This window comes from Schistocerca americana, chromosome 6 (assembly GCF_021461395.2).
Source record: "Schistocerca americana isolate TAMUIC-IGC-003095 chromosome 6, iqSchAmer2.1, whole genome shotgun sequence".
Lineage (NCBI taxonomy): Eukaryota > Metazoa > Arthropoda > Insecta > Orthoptera > Acrididae > Schistocerca > Schistocerca americana.
In genome coordinates this window covers 171,141,131-171,151,249 of record NC_060124.1, presented here as the reverse complement: position 1 = coordinate 171,151,249, position 10,119 = coordinate 171,141,131, and the positions used below count along the sequence as shown (strand labels likewise).

Sequence of the window (10,119 nt, the reverse complement as noted above, 5' to 3'; positions counted from 1 at the left end):
TGTGCAAGCTTCTTCATCACCCAGTACCTACTGCAGCCTACATCCTTCTGAATCTGCTTAGTGTATTCATCTCTTGGTCTCCCTCTACGATTTTTACCCTCCACACTGCCATCGAATACTAAACTGGCGATCCCTCGATGTCTCAGAACATGTCCTAGCAACCGCTTGTAATGATAAAAGTGCGTAAACAATACAGTGATATCATCAACAAAATAAAATTGTATCGCAGTGGAGCGGTTAACTAATATTATTGTAATATTCTGGCTGCGACAACCAGCGAGGATGTGCTACCGTAATTGAGACGACAACGCTCTTAGCTGTGGAAAATAGTATCTATGCCTTTCATAATTTTGGAGATAAGAAATGGCTATTGGACACTGTTTTTTGGGGGTCAGATATGTAGTTTGCATATAGATGTAATTAGAGGTACAAAGGAAATACAACCTGTAATCTCATTAACCAAGACTAAAAAAATTATTTTGTGAAAAAGAAAGTAAATATTGTCTACGAACTTTTATTCGATATAGGATATCCGGACCGTCATAAAACAATTGGTGTGTTTAGCAATCCAGTGCATAGTCATTTCTTCGTGAAGTAACAATACTTAGCGAATCTGCTGCTATCACGGTCCGAACGACGCGAAACATTTTCCCGTCAGCCTGTGTGTTAAAGACGTTCCGTAAGCGACCAGTTTGTTAGTAAGAAGATATACTGCCGCTGTTGTTCAACCTTCTCATTCTGAAAGTGTTTCCAGAAAATCTTACGGTGACTGTGAGTACTCTAACTGCCAAGAGAGAAGGAGTCTTCATCGTGAGCTGTAGCAGTTTTCTCCGACTTTGGCGTTCTCTGAGAACTGGAGAAACGGAAACCTCCGACCGCCAACTCATCCTGTACCTAACCCGCTCCCTCCTTAGAGCAGCCACGAAGAAAACATTCATCTATAGGCAAATTTTTTCACAGATTTTTATATTAGACAGGTCTATGCATCTAGGCAAAAAGTCGGAAGAGAGTATAAACAAAGAACCTGTCTTATCTGTGTCAAATCGAAGGTCAAGTTTTCTTTACGACGTAGCAGTTCATTATACCTACTACTGCATAGAAATGCGTGCATCTATATCTACACCTACATAAATAACTCGAAACCCACTTGACGGTGTGCGGCGGAGCGTAATCCACGTTATACTAACTGATCCACACTTCCTTGTTCCATAGGCAAATGGTAAGTGGGAAGAATGATTGCCGATCAACTCCTCTACAAGCTCTAACTTCTCGAATTTTCTCGTTGTGGTCATTTCGCGAGACATACGTGGGAGGAAGCAATATGTTGACCAACTCCTCACGGAATGTTTTTCCCCTAAATATCTACAGTTAACCTGTCCCTGATCAACGACGCCTCACTTGTAGCACCTGTCTCTCGACTTCGTCGAGCATCCCTGTAACGCTCTCGCGCTAATTAAACGTTCCCCTGTCGAAAGGCGCCATTCCTCGTTGGCTTTTTTCTATGTCTTCTATCAGTCCTACCTGGTGAGGGTCCCATGTCGATGAACAGTACTCAATAGTCCGTCGAACAAGCGCCTTGTAAATCCCTTCTTTAGTGGATGAAATACATTGCCTTCAGATTCTTTCTTTGAATCTCCGACGTTGTTGTTGTTGTGGTCTTCAGTCCTGAGACTGGTTTGATGCAGCTCTCCATGCTAATCTATCCTGTGCAAGCCTCTTCATCTCCCAGTACTTACTGCAACCTACATCCTTCTGAATATGCTTAGTGTATTCATCTCTCGGTCTCCATTTACGATTTTTACCCTCCACACTGCCCTCCAATGCTAAATTTGTGATCCCTTGATGCCTCAGGACATGTCCTACCAACCGATCCCTTCTTCTAGTCAAGTTGTGCCACAAACTTCTCTTCTCCCCAATCCTATTCAATACCTACTCATTAGTCACGTGATCTACCCACCTAATCTTCAACATTCTTCTGTAGCACCACATTTCAAAAGCTTCTATTCTCTTCTTGTCCAAACTATTTATTGTCCATGTTTCACTTCCATACATGGCTACACTCCATACAAATACTTTCAGAAACGACCTCCTGACATTTAAATCTATACTCGATGTCAACAAATTTCTCTTCTTCAGAAACGCATTCCTTGCCATTGCCAGTCTACATTTTATATCCTCTCTACTTCGACCATCATCAGTTATTTTGCTCCCCAAATAGCAAAACTCCTTTACCACTTTAAGTGTCTCATTTCCTAATCTAATTCCCTCAGCATCACCCGACTTAATTCGACTACATTCCATTATCCTCGATTTGCTTTTGTTGATGTTCATCTTATATCCTCCTTTCAAGACACTGTCCATTCCGTTCAACTGCTCTTCCAAGTCTTTTGCTGACTCTGACAGAATTACAATGTCATCGGTGAACCTCAAAGTTTTTATTTCTTCTCCCTGGATTTTAATACCTACTCCAAATTTTTCTTTTGTTTCCTTTACTGCTTGCTCAATATACAGATTGAATAACATCGGGGGGAGGCTACAACCCTGTCTCACTCCCTTCCCAACCACTGCTTCCCTTTCATGCCCCTCGACTCTTATAACTGCCATTTGGTTTCTGTACAAATTGTAAACAGCCTTTCGCTCCCTGTATTTTACCCCTGCCACCTTTAGAATTTGAAAGAGATTATTCCAGTCAACATTGTCAAAAGCTCTCTCTCTAAGTCTACAAATGCTAGAAACGTAGGTTTGCCTTTCCTTAATCTTCCTTCTAAGATAAGTCGTAAGGTCAGTATTGCCTCATGTGTTCCCACATTTCTACGGAATCCAAACTGATCTTCCCCGAGGTCGGCTTCTACCAGTTTTTCCATTCGTCTGTAAATAATTCGAGTTAGTATTTTGCAGCTGTGACTTATTAAACTGATAGTTCGGTAATTTTCACATCTGTCAACACCTGCTTTCTTTGGGATTGGAATTATTATATTCTTCTTGAAGTTTGAGGCAATTTCGCTTGTCTCGTACATCTTGCTCACCAGATGGTAGAGTTTTGCCAGGACTGGCTCTCCCAAGGCCGTCAGTAGTTCTAATGGAATGTTGTCTACTCCCAGGGCCTTGTTTTGACTCAGGTGTTTCAGTACTTTGTCAAACTCTACACGCAGTATCGTATCTCCCATTTCATCTTCATCTACATTCTCTTCCATTTTCATAATATTGTCCTCAAGTAAATCGCCCTTGTATAGACCCTCTATAGACTCCTTCCACCTTTCTGCCTCCCCTTCTTTGCTTAGAACTGGGTTTCCATTTGATCTCTTGATATTCATACAATTGGTTCTCTATTCTCTGAAGGTCTCTTTAATTTTCCTGTAGGTAGTATCTATCTTACCCCTAGTAAGATAAGCCACTACATCCTTACATTTGTCCTCTAGCCATGCCTGCTTAGCCATTTTGCACTTCCTGTCGATCTCATTTTTGAGACGTTTGTATTCCTTTTTGCCTGCTTCATTTACTGCATTTCTATATTTTCTCCTTTCATCAATTAAATTCAATATTTCTTCTGTTACCCAATGATTTCTACTATCCCTCGTCTTTTTACCTACTTGATCGTCTGCTGCCTTCACTACTTCATCCCTCAGAGCTACCCATTCCTGTTCTACTGTATTTCTTTCCCCCATTCCTGTCAATCGTTCCCTAATGCTCTCCCTGAAACACTCTACCAACTCTGGTTCTGTCAGTTTATCCACGTCCCATCTCCTTAAATTCCCAACTGTTTGCAGCTAATGTAGAAAATACATTTCTGACTATTTTGACACGATGCGCTCTCCCCAGACATAATAGAAAAGCTTCGAGATGCGTCTGCTGCCTGGCCATCTATTAAACCTGAAAAGAACTAAATGTTGCAGAAGTTAGCCCTATTCCCACATGCTATTATTTTGGGTTGAGAAGTGAAGGGAATTATGTTCAAAATTCCATTAAATTGATGACTGCGTTTTAAAAAAGGTAGCAGCGGATGTAGTAGTACTCGTGACGCTTACCGTTACGCTTTTGTTTCACTTCTTTATTTATTTTTTTATTTATTTATTTATTTATTTTTTCTCCTTCCGCCCCTTCAACCCATCCTGACGGTCGCCAATTTCTGCATTCTCGGCCTGGCTTCTATGCCATTAAAAGAACGTTAAATACAATGGATGCTTCTTCTGAAAATGTGGAACACTTCACGATTTTGCGTGTCATCCTTGCACAGGGGCCATGCTAATCTTCTCTGTATCGTTCCAATTTTAGTATACGTACCGCTGAAGCGAGTACAAGCTAGTAGCTAGCTGCTCCAGAAGTCGACAATAGTTCCTCCAGAACTTCCGCATTCCACAGTGCTGTGAGATAATGCATAAGGGGGGATGTAGACTTCTGAGAGACAGACAGTTACAGCTTTCCTTTTGCACTGCACGACGGTTTCAACAAACAGATAGCGCAATAGAGTAGCTCAAATGGAAAGGAACACTTCATATTCAAATTTCTGCATCCTACACTGTTGGCAGTTCTGTATAGGTGGCAGTTACGTTATTTTATTTCGGTGATTACAAAATAGAGTCGAATGTATGCATTGGAAAGCCGAGGCAGCTAGTTCATGGCGATTAGGTCAACCAAGTAAATGACTGTACTGAACATGCTGCAAACCACTACAGGAGCCTGTGTGAAAGAATTCTCATCGAGTGTGCTGCATCGGTGTTATGATAGAAAAATGAGTAACAGAGAAAAGGATTTGGTGGTCTGTTGGATTGGTGATAGGTTCGTATACTGACGGCATAGGTTTGATTCCACTTTCTGCCGATGCTTTTTTATGGGGAGGGACAGATTCTATTCGCCTCTGGCTACGCCAAAAGAAGAAAGTATAATGGCATTGTGGTCTAAAATTCACATTAAACATGATATTCCCTCTCTACAAAGTAGACGTTAGGTTGAACCACAATAAAGTCAGGGGCGGCGAAATGTAGAAATTCTATCACCAGTATCCTTTCTTATACTAGTTATTTATTTCTAGTGACGAAACAACGCTATGTAGGGTCACAGGACACTTATTCCATTTTTATTTGAGATTCTGTATGACGAAAAAATTGGATCTGAACTGGGGATGCAACTCAGACCGCCCTTAACGACGAATTTGATCTCTTCGTGACAATACAGCTCGGCTACAATTTGTTGTTTGTTCAAAACTGCAGATTCCTCAACATCTCCACATATTGCGCGTGAATGGGTTCGAATCTTGGCTGGGCACTAAGGTTTTCATTATGAATTACCAAGCTCTAGCATGAGAACACCTCTCTGCTGGTGGATAACAATTTTGATTTTTAATGCATTTTCATTCGTTGTCAACACTAACGGTATCTGACGTTTTTGACTCCCAGTGAGAGATATAACTATTTTCGTGATCACTGTAAGTTCAAGGATGTTATTCCGAGCTGCTGGTGGAGAAAAATTCGGTAGTTGGCGTCCGTTTGTGTGTAGTCAACAACGATATGTGTGGGGTTCGATTCCCAGTGAGCACTGAACTCTTCGTCATATTATTTCTAGTTCAACCATGCTCACATGGTGTAACAAACCCATATTTAAGGTCCGTTTTCTCTAGAATATAACAGCGATAGGTGCTGGGTTGGAGGCCTGGGAAGGAAAAAATTAATGTTTCGTCTCGTCATTTCAGTTAAAACATCTAGCTACTGCCAAGAAAATCTGATATGTCACAGTTGATTGTGCTTCGATAACAATGCGATTACGTTCTGTGTTCGAATCCCTCTCGAACGGAAAGCTTTACCTCACGGCATTTCAAGTAAGTTACTTGTGAAGAAGCAATATTTAACATCTCTCGTAGTTCGTTAACAGGGGCAATAGATGCTGGGTAGGAATTCGCGTCCGTTAAAGATGTTTGCGTTATGTAATTTAAAGTTGATATTTGCTAACTGATACTTCCTAAAATCGAGGTATATCACTCTCTGTATGCCTAGTCAGGATTGACTGTTAGTTTCCGTCAGTCACGAAATCTTAGTCTGCAAGACCTGGGTTTGAATCCATATGCAGAACGAGACGGTTCATCATGTCATTTGAAGTTAATACATATTCTCAACTAGCTGCTCGCGAATAACTTCAATTTTTAATGTCATTTTGTGTTAAATAACAATTACGGTTTGTTACTTTGAAGAGGAAATGCTGAATACGACGAACTTACTACGTGCATTACCTATCTGACGTAATAATAAGAGTGGTAACATTTAAGGTATGTGATTTATTGCAATAAAAGTGAGCTTACAGGCCTTAAGGACAGTCTTATCTGTGATAAGGTGTTCCCTGATATTTCTAGTATCGTGGTATTACTTTAAATCTTGAGTTATTGCGATACAGAGCCGTGTTTTCTAGTGGTGACTTGTTACAACCATTTTCAATAGTCAAATGACTGTACCAAGGAGCGATTAGGGGATCTGCTAGACAGCTGCGTTATGTGGGTTGCATGCGAATCAGGCGAAATACAATTCAGGTCGTTCAGATACTTTTGAGCACGACTGTACCTTGGATTAAGATGAACATTTTGATAAAGACATAGCTTCGCATTTTACTTTTCCGCGACACAAGTAGTACTTTACGGCATTTTCACATTTATGTAATCATTCAAATACTTCTTAGCACTGAAGAGTGAATGATTTTCTTCCCCTGTTAGGTAGGCTAGCTAGGTAGTGGGGGCTACCATCTTAGGCATCCTAGAAGACCTGGTAAATTAAAAAATGGAATTGAAAGACACCGTTTGATCTCAAAAGCTAATACTGGTAGGGTCGAAAAAAACGAAATTTAGTCAAATGAGGCTGGAAAAGTGGAAGTAATGCCAGACTTAGCCAAAGATCCATTTGGTTTCTGCCCATATACTTCTCCGGGGCAGAGTAGATTTAGGTCGAATGTCAGCAACTGTCTAGTCTGGCATGGGTGATCGTACCAAGTCCATCGATTCCAGCAGCGTAGCTCTCTGGATCACTGAATTTACAGACCTCCATATCACATTAACGTGACAATCCATGGTAAAATAAAATAGTAGGATCCTTCCGCTAGCAAGGGAACGGTCCAATCTGACATCTCAAAACCTGGTTTTTACACAGGAAAAATTCCTGTCAAACTTTCAGCTGCTGAGACACACTGCAAGTATTAAAAAAATGTTGCCCAGTTCGTAGCTCGCCAGACGTTTGGAGAAATGTACACACCTGCCGTAGCTGTAGCAGACAGTGCATGCATAACGTCGTGGGCACATATTCTTGCTTGATGGCACATAAGTAAACAGATAACGTGACACAGTGCGATAGTAATTTGTAAAGTAAATTTCAGTTTCTGTTGATAGATTCCCTGACACAGTTATTCACAGTTACTCTTTTCTAGAATTTGCAGCTTATTTAACATCCATAATAGTTAGCGTTGCCTTTGCGGTATCGCATTCCAATGACGTCGATGTTTCGTCAGAAATTGTGGAAACAATGAAACAAACGGAAAATAGCTCGGACAGTTCCATGAAGTTCGAATGATGATTTCTATGATAATGAAAGCCCATAACAAAAACTGAGTAGCTTACAAGAGCGCAGGAAACATACACAGCAATAATTTTAGTGCCAAGGAAAAGACTGTAAATCTTTCGTTTAAACAAAGGAGGAAGAAAGGGCTTAAACTTGAGGAGTGTGCAAATACAGTGTCAATTCAGAAGATCTGAACATGAATTATATATATATATATACATATACATATATATATATATATATATATATATATATATATATATATATATATATATAAGAAGTATTTACACAAAGTAGGAAATATGTACCAAAATGAAACTCGCAAAATTGTGAAACAATGACTATTCCAAAGATTTTGAAATACTCGTGAGAATCAGTGCTCCACTACCGATGGAGATCTACGAGACTGGGCGATCTGAATTATAAGTGACATGATCATTATTGATTTCAATGTTATTCGACCTGACTAAATTCAGGAAATTACGAGGATAGGAAATCCCAAAAGTACGAATTTTATCTCAAGTAAACATGTAGTGGAGATGCCATATACAGGTATATCACAGAGAAGTTCGCGGCTGATATGGAGACAAAGCTTCTTGTTAACCACCAAATGTTGTGTATAAAGACAATTAGGTTTTGTGCCAGAACTGCATGTAAATCGCACTTCAACGTTTTGAGCCAAGAAAAAGTCGCTTGTGCAGTCGACGAATGCTACGAAAAATTCGTATAGAACAATGCCATACCTTTATATCTGTCTTCAGAAACATCAAGGCAAATTAGGACCAGAAACTGAAAAAAGGAGTGTCAAAAATCTTTTAACCGATGTAGCAAGATCTGGAAAAATTAGAGAAAATGATTTTCTATGTTATTTTTGAAACGTCTTCTTACGATATGCAGAAAATTTTAAGGGACACATGGCCTGGACATAACAGCATCTCTTTCTTTAGGACGACCACGAAAAGGTTGTGAATATAATAATCGAATTCGAATTCGACCTACAGCTAGTAGTTTCATTCAGCCACTCGATAAAAGAATGTATCCATTTTTGGGAGAACTGTCAGGCAATATAACTTCTACACCTACATGGATACTCTGAAAACTACATTTAAGTACCTCGCAGAGGGTTCATCGAACCACCTTCACAATTCTCTATCATTCCAATCTCGTATAGCACGCGGAAAGAACAGACACCTATATCTTTCCGTTCGAACTCTGATTTCCCTTATTCTTCTGTTTGTCATTATTATCAGCGTAACAGTATTGTTAAACTGTAGTCATTTCTGCATCGTCAGTTTACATCACCAAATTTTACGAATTTGATCAATTATACCTGTTACGCATTATAATACGCAATATAATGGCCACGGCCATTTCTTACTCCATTCCAGTTCTGTCTACATAAAACTACTAACGACTGTGAAGCGCCTGAATACATTAATTTTTCTTTTATTAGGTGTACCTGAAGTAAGGAAAATGTTTGTTTCTGTAAGCGGATACACGCTTCCCATTTTTGATGACGACTACAGTGAATAAACAGGGAATCCTTTCACTGTTACTAAAATATACGTAATTCGAAAACTATAATGAGAACTATGCTGCATGAATTGGGACTGATAGAAGTCGTCTGTGATGTAACACAATACGCTGCGAGGATTTCCTTTCGTCTGTTAATCACTTGCGTAACAAATCTGCAACAAGTTACCTTTCGGTTAAACAGCAAGTTATTCAAAAAGTTCATAGTTTGAGACATTTTTGGTGTGGTTTAAGTGTTTTATATTCGCGAGTGTTCACTTTGGACTTTGCGATATGTGGTGGTACGTTGTATTATCACGGTTGCTTTTCTTATTCGTCGATTTGCGTGCTAGGTGGGAAGGGCTGTAGAAATTGCTGCTAGAAGTGGTTCTTACAGTGACAAAAATACACTTAAAAATGCTTGCAGTGCGCTTTAGCAGCGTATTACTTTCGGTGTATTCTTCCTGTGAAAAAATGTCACATTAAAACATTCCTTTGTAAGTTAAACTGGAGAATTCAGGAGGCAATTCATAATGAGCTGTATGGTCCTTAAATAGCCACAGCCAATCTGTTTATGGAGTACTTAGAGGATACCGTCATGGACACGGTTCCTGGAAATATTGCTTTTACTGATATGTCGACAACATTGTCGTTGTCTGGTTGCATGGACGTGAAAAGATGGGAGAATTCCTGGACCATATCAACGGCATCTCTCACATCATCAAGTTCACTATGAAGGTAGAGACAGTTGGTGTCTTGCCGTTCTTTGACTTTGTCGTCCGCCGTAAACCGAGAGGGTGTCTCAGCCACAGATTTAACTTTTCCACACGGGCCGATATCTGCACGCTAGCAGCTATGACCACCCGTTGTGTCCTGAGGACCTTGGTGCATCGAACGAAAGTTGCCTCAGATGCTGATCAACTGACAAAGAGACCGAGCCACTTACAGTAAGTATTCAAGAAAAACGGCTGCAACAACCATCAGATTTCGTAAGACATATTTCCGAAAACACGTAGGCAGAAGGACCCTGAGGAACAAAGGAACCCAGAGGAACAAAGAAGCTCGCATTTTTGTCGTT

At 40.1% G+C, this 10,119-nt stretch overlaps 1 non-coding gene across 1 annotated transcript; it reads right to left on the bottom strand.

Moving 5' to 3' along the window:
• Positions 1-4,189: 4,189 nt before the first annotated feature.
• LOC124620890 lies at positions 4,190-4,296 on the bottom strand. Its single transcript, XR_006980402.1, has one exon. It is a non-coding gene; the product is annotated as a U6 spliceosomal RNA (small nuclear RNA).
• Positions 4,297-10,119: the final 5,823 nt, after the last annotated feature.